Below are 7,737 nucleotides of genomic sequence, written 5' to 3' on the forward strand. Positions count from 1 at the left end.
AATGGGGCAAGAAGCCAGGTTTGCAACAGGATGAGGGCGTGAGGCTGATCAGGAGGAAAGGAGGTAAACGCTGAGAGAGGAGCATGATCAGATGGCAAATTTATAGCCAGAGTCACCTTCAAATTAGTTTTGCCTTCAGCCTGAACTTTTAGGGTTTTCTTTAGGCTTAAAGACACATTAAGACTTCAGCCTATGTTTAGTATAAATCAGCTGCTCCCTGATTCTGTTCATTTACTGGGGAAAGCAAGAGAGGGTATGTAACAATATTTATGTAACTAATAAACTAAACCTTTGGTCTTTCCAAGGGTGTGTTGGTAAATGTTTAACAACTGGCTCTCCAGAAAAGAGAGAGAGAGAAAAAAAGAAACATGCCCGATTTGTAAATGTAAATTTAGTATTACATGCTGTAAGTACTCTCACCCTGGTTGATTTCAAGCCACCAGATCACAGGATCACATTGCTGAATGTGTAACAGAAGAGAAATGCACCAGCAGCTCTCTCAAACCTGTACAGCCTGCTCCAGCACACCGCCCTGACTTTCCCATTCCACATTCTTGACAGAATTAGTTATTCTTAAAGGCCCAGCTCAATGTCTCTCTTCTCCTCCAAGGACTTGAAAGTAATAGGCAGCTTCTTTCTATTGGGGAGGCTGGGGGAACAAGGGCTCCCAAAGACAGGGGATGCTCACATTCTTGAACTCTCAGGGCGTCAGCATTTTGCATGAAGTCAACAGCCTTAACTGTGTTCGAGTCCCGAAATCGACTTCACGTTCACTAGCACTGTATTCCCCTGGGAGTAACAGAAAAACCCACCGACGGTGGCTCAATGAAGTAGAAATTACTTTTCCTCCCCTAACAAAAAGTCTGGGAGGGGCAAACCAGGGCCTCAGGGAGCCAGGCTCCTTCTGTCTTTCCACTCAACTATCCATCCTTCTCCGTGTCACTGTGGAGTCACAAGATAGTGGCTGTAGCTCAGCATCGTCCTACATTTCAGGGAAGGCAAAGGGGAAGGTGAAGGGCAAAGGATGCACACCAGCTGAATCTGCCCCCTGATAAAGAGCAAACTGGGAAGCCCCATCCAAGGACTTCAGCTCACATCCTGAGGGCTAGAGTCATGTTGTGTGACCACCCCTCCCTTCAAGAGAGGTTGAGAAATGGAGATTTCAGCTAAGCCCATTCTAACCCCAGGCAACCAGAAGTGTTTGTCACAAATGTAAATCACGACAGAAACAAAGAAATACACAGTCAGAGCCGAAGGACACCGTTTCTAAGATGCCAGGTTCCTGACCAAGGTGACGGAATCCAGTCCCACTGACCATCTGCAAGGTCTAATTTAGTCCCAGCTCCCGCCCATGCTAAAGAACACCCGAGGCTTCTGCCTCTCCAAACTTCCCTCCGAGAAACTATGATTCCCTCTCCTCAGTTAAGAGTGTAATGGGAGACCCTAGATAAGAGGTAGCAGGGAGCCCCGAGGTGCCCTCAGGGGCAGTGACTCCCCCCATCTGCTGCTCCTGGACAGGTCCCTCTCAGGGACAGTTAATTCTCACCTTGCCACCACATCTGTTCACACAGGCTGGGCCTTTTTCCTTGGCTGGACTGTGCTAGGCCAGCGTCGCAAACCAACCCCAAGAATCCATGGCAAGCTTCAAAGTTTCTCCAGAGTAGTGGCTGCCAAAACTTTGGATCACATACTTCATTATTAAAAAATGATTAGGCGTATAGATTTCTAACAGATATACAGTTACTATTTATATAATATATGCACGTAATACTAACATAAAGCATAGACAAAAATAGAAATCTTGAAAAGATAAGATAAAAAATAGAAATTGCAACATCTTCTCCCACATCCAGTGGTTCCTCTGACATGCCGCCGAGCACCGAGAACGGCTCTGAGGCTGTGTCAGTGGAAGAAGTCAGCATGTGTGATGCTTCCAGCCAGCCCTTGGTGAGAGCGTCAGCAGGCACCCAGGGGTTCAGGGTGAGCCCGGATTCCCCTCTCGGGGGCCACATGTAGGATAGCATTCTCTCCCCTCCCCCACCCCGCATTGCCTTCTGTCCAAGGAATTTGCCAAGGACCCACATTCTTCTCCATTAGTGCCTAGTCTCCAGCAATAGGGAACATATGCTAATCAAGTCCCAGAGGCATCCCTTAATTTCTCCAGGGAAGTATGTAAACCAAACTAATTTGCAGTATTAAGGGAACAGAAAAAACACATTGCCCGCCTTGATACAGGGCTCATACTGTCTCACAATGTCTCCAGCAGCTCTGCTTCGCTGTAGCATCTCAGCACTCTTAGATCTCCAACCCATGCCAGAGGGTCACCAGGTCATGGAGAATGTTCAGGAAAATCAGGATATCCTGTACATGCTAGATCCTCACCCCTCAGCAATTCTCAACCTAACTTCTCTTAGTTGTTAGACTTAAAAGTTTTCTAGTTAGACTTAGAATGTGTCTAAATTCTCTAGTTTTTAAGGAGAGGGAGGGGGAAGAGGGATGGGAACCAAGCCAATGTGAAAAGAAAAGGCAGATGAGAAAAGAGAATTTTCCAAAAAGGTCAAACAAGACTGAGGACGCCAATGCCCACAGGCATAAAAACCAGGAGAAGCAGAATTAAGTCTGCAGAGATCAAGAACACATGGAGTGAGGACAAGGAACCTAGAGCAAAAGGTAAAGCCACGGGAAGGGGGATGGGGGCTAGGAAATGAGTTCTTAAAAAAATAGGAAAGCGCCAGATAAACAACCAGCTTGAGTTGCAGAGGCTTTGGAGATTGGAGTTTCTGGGAGGAGGATAAAGAAACAGCAGCCAAAAGGGAGGGCACACTGGCATGTCCCATGACCATGAACCAGAAGGTTTCAAAAGACCCACACCAGTGAGAGCTGAGGTCAGTGGTGTCAGGGTCTCTCTTTGTGCTGTGATTGGCTGCCCTGGGACTGTTGGGTTGACGCGCTTCGGGACCTCACACTGTCCTTGAACAGTCCTGTGGCACCCTGAACTCCGGGTAACGGAGGGCACGAAAAGCTACCCCACCCCAAGACCAAACAGCCAGGCCATCCTAACCAAAGACTTTCCTTTTCACAAGCCTCCGTTTTTGCCGTCGAGGGGGGGGCAGCGCCACCCAGTGGCTGACTGTTGGTGGTGTACGACACTTCACCACAATTTCTTCCCACCGCCCCCGGTCGCGCCCACGTCCTGCGAGAGCTACCACCACCTCGGAACTGAGCGCCTTCTCATGAGTCACCACCGCCTAGGGCAGATGAACAGACCTTACTGGAGGCGGGGCGGGAGTCAGGCATCTGGTGGGGCCGCCTGGTCCTAGCAGCAAGGCTAGGCCCTAAACCATTGGCTTTTTAGCTAGATCTGCTCAATAGCGACAGCTAGTGGTCACCCTTAAAAGCAAGGTGCTGTGAGCCTCCCAGGGAAAGAACTGTAAAGGTGAAATGGGGAAATCAAGGCAGATTCTTGGCTGCCACTGGAGGCTAGCATATATCCAAAGCCATCCTTGAGGAAAATGGTACAAAGAAAACCCAATTTTTTTTAAGTGATGTCCAAGGACCTTGGCTACCTCCATACCATATCTCAGGCCACCAGTCCTGCTTTTGATTCTCCAAGGATGAGGAACTGCTGGTCCTCTGAAGGCACCCTTCTGTTCCCATTGGGCCTTTGCCCATGCTATCTCCTCTGCCCTGAATGCTCTTCACTCTCCCTATTGTCTGCTTAACTCCTACCTTTAACTCCTTTAAGACTCAGCTCCACCCAATTGCACTACTGGGTATTTACCCCAAAGATACAAATGTAGGGATCCAAAGGGGTACGTGCACCCCGATGTTTTTAGCAGCAATGTCCACAATAGCCAAACCGTGGAAAGAGCCAAGATGTCCATCGACAGATGAATGGATAAAGAAGATGTGGTATATATACACAATGGAATATTATGCAGCCATCAAAAGGAATGAGATCTTGCCATTTGCAACGACATGGATGGAACTGGAGGGTGTTATGCTGAGCGAAATAAGTCAATCAGAGAAAGACATGTATCATATGACCTCACTGATATGAGGAATTCTTAATCTCAGGAAACAAACTGAGGGTTGCTGGAGTGGTGGGGGGTGGGAGGGATGGGGTGGCTGGGTGATAGACATTGGGGAGGGTATGTGCTATGGGGAGCGCTGTGAATTGTGCAAGACCGTTGAATCACAGATCTGTACCTCTGAAACAAATGATGCAATATATGTTAAGAAAAAATAAAAGAAGATAGCAGGAGGGGAAGAATGAAGGCAGGGAAATCAGAGGGGGAGACCAAACATGAGAGACGATGGACTCTGAGAAACAAACTGAGGGTTCTAGAGGGGAGGGGGGTGGGGGGATGAGTTAGCCTGGTGATGGGTATTAAAGAGGGCACGTTCTGCATGGAGCACTGGGTGTTATGCACAAACAATGAATCACGGAACACTACATCCAAAACTAATGATGTAATGTATGGTGATTAACTTAACAATAAAACATTTTAAAAAAAGACTCAGCTCCACCATGACCTCCTCTGGGACAAGTGTCTTCCCTTCCACCAAGGCCTATCCTCAATGCTGGGATGGGTGCTCTCCCACCCCTACCCCATGCCTCCATAATTTTCTGTATCTGTCAATCACTTTAGTTCACTAGGCTTTAAATTTACCTTTAAAATTGTCTTATGTAATTACCTGAAGGTATTTATTTTTTTTTACTCAGTGTTGTATCCCTAATACTGAACACAGACCTTAGTATCTATAAGGTATTTGATTAATGTTTGAGAAATAAAGGACTCCTAGACCCTGATACTGGAAAAGGCTTAATCTGGGGACAAAACAACTTCATTTCAAGGAAAAGGTGTAGATGGATCTAAAAGTCATTTCATCAGATTCCAGCCCATTATTCCTTTCCCCACACCACCCTGTTTTTGCCTGTCTACAAACAGCCCGCAGCTCTGCAGCAGGTGGGAGAGCCCCTCACCTCCCAGTAGTTCCCTGGACCTTGCTATCTCCAGCAGTGCCCTAAGCCCTAGCTCTGTTCCTTCCTGCCCACTTCCTGCAAAACGTACTCATCAGAACTAGACTGCTTCTTCATGAAGCTGCTCCAGCATACCCACGCCTGGATTTTATCCTCAAGGAAATAGTTCAAAAGAAGAAAAACACAGAATTGGCTGCTTGAAGATGCTCATTTGCAGTATTATTTGTAAATGTATAAAACTCAGAAATGACAAAAATCTCCATATAAATAAAAATAAATCCCTCCCTATAATCTCCATATGAATCAAATAATCAATTACATTATGCAGAAACTAAGAAGAGTCTCACCACATTGGGACGATTTGTTTTTTCACTTCACTTTATCAGCAAACATAGGAGACTTACTATGTTCAGGCACTATTCTATTGCATGAATATGAACTCATTTATATCCCCAAGACAGCCCTATGAGTTAAGTGCTATTGTGTGTTCCCATTATTTATTTCAGAACACACTTGCTTCGGTCTGACATAAAATAAAAGTTAAATGGCCTATACGACACTTATTTGAAGGAACACCATGTCAAATGTTTTTCTCCCATATACAGTTGTGTGATACCTATTTGTAAAAGAGCATGGTCACTTGACTTGAGTTGGGTGAGTTTAAAAACTTACATATTTTAACTTTTGCCATAAACATTCCATGGGTGGAGAAGTCACTTATGTTTATTAATTTTTCAGAGTGCTGATTTTAAATGTTTTTTGGCCTCTGGATATACTTATGAAATGGTATCGGATAAAACACACTGTTGCACCGAAACTACTTCATTTTCATGCAACAGTAGGTCCGATCAAGGGTCTGTTTGGTTATAACCACTAATAAGTCACAAGGGCAGATGCTCCAAATTGCAGATATTACTATGACAGTAGTACAGCTAGAATTTATTGAGCACGTCACGAGTGTTATGCCACGAATCCTAAAGTAATCACGTCAAGTAGGTGTGATCATCATTGCCGCCTTGCAGAGGAGGAACCAGAGATGCAAAGATGTTAAGTAACTTACTAAACTGAAACAGGAAGTGAATGGTAAAACCAGGCTTCCAATCCAGGCAGCCCTCCTTCTGAGTGCTCCTGCTGATCTACCGCCCCAGGCTGCAGCTCAGGCAGTATGCTTCAGAGCAGGTGACAGATGTGATACACAAAGTAATTCTGGTATAAGGTTGAAAGTTATCACAGCTCTGAATTAATGATTGCAATTAGAGAAAATTATGATAACTCAGACTCATTTTTCTTATGGCTATTAAATTGTATTTACCAGGGGTTAATAATTATCCTGAGCAATGTCAGCTAGACATGGCTACTATTCGATAATAAGAAAATTATTAAACAGATTGTGGTACATTAACATTATGAAAAGTCATGACAACACTAAAAGGTAAAAATATGAGAAAAAGTAAAAATCTGAAAAAAAATTATGGAAGTAAGTGGAAAAACAAACACATAATTGTAGGTTCACTACACTTGAAATATGTAAAAAGAAAAAAAAGGTGTGCATATAGACAAAAACTAGAAGGGAATGTGAAAAATATGAAACTAATTTGTGTTTATGGAGTAGGATTAAAGTGTTTACTTTTCTACTTTAAAACTTATTTAAAAAATTAACATAAAAAAGGGGCACCTGGGTGGCTCAGTAGGTTAAGCATCGGACTCTTGATCTCAGCTCAGGTCTTGATCTCAAGGTTGTGAGTTCAAGCCCCACACTGGGCTCCACACTGGGTGTGGAACCTACTTTAAAAAATAAATAAATACAAATAAAAAATACAAGTTATTGCAATGGTATCATATTACAATTTTTACAAAGCTGAAAAAAGAAAATCTGAATGCTTTCTGACCCATCTCTCCATCAATCTGTTTTATTAGTCTTCAGAGTGTGCTCCTAAAATGCTCTCTGCACAGCAGGCTGACAGCAATCTGGCAGTGCTTTGGTGAGATCAGTTTTGGTTCAATTTTACTGCATCAATTTAAATATTCTCTGTTATGAACAATAGATTGTTCTGAGTATAAAACAGATCAGAGGGGCGCCTGGGTGGCTCAGTCGTTAAGTGTCTGCCTTCGGCTCAGGTCATGATCCTAGGGTCCTGGGATGGAGCCCCGCATCGGGCTCCCTGTTTGGTGGGAAGCCTTCTTCTCCCTCTCCCACTCCCCCTGCTTGTGTTCCCTCTCTCACTGTATCTCTCTCTGTCAAATAAATAAAATCTTTAAAAAAAAAAAAAAAAACAGATCAGAAAGGAAGGGTGCCTGGCTGGCTCAGTCGGGAGAGCATGCGACTCTTGATCTCAGGGTCATGAGTTTGAGCCCCATGTTGGGTGTAGAGTTTACTTAAAAAATTTTAAAAATTAAAAAAGGTAAGAAAGGTAAGTATAGAAATGGCTCTGGAGGATATTTCAGTTTGGAATATGAGGCCATCTGTGAAATAAGTGAGATAGTTTAACCAAGGCTGTGGCAAGAAATGACAGTTTAAACCAGGAAGGAAAATTGCCAGTTTCAGAAAGAAGATAAGACTATTAAATAAGCTAATTTTACTAGGGAGCAAATATCTCCAGAAATAGAGTGTTAGTGAATACAGTTAGTGTTGTTTCGGCTCTCAGAATTCTTGGTTGAAAGCAAAGGTAATCATCTTACCATTCACATGATCATCAGTGTGGTATCCCATCGAGTGCATCCTAAAAAGGATTTTGATCTTCATACACATTTCT

The sequence above is a fragment of the Zalophus californianus genome, chromosome 10, assembly GCF_009762305.2.
Source record: "Zalophus californianus isolate mZalCal1 chromosome 10, mZalCal1.pri.v2, whole genome shotgun sequence".
Lineage (NCBI taxonomy): Eukaryota > Metazoa > Chordata > Mammalia > Carnivora > Otariidae > Zalophus > Zalophus californianus.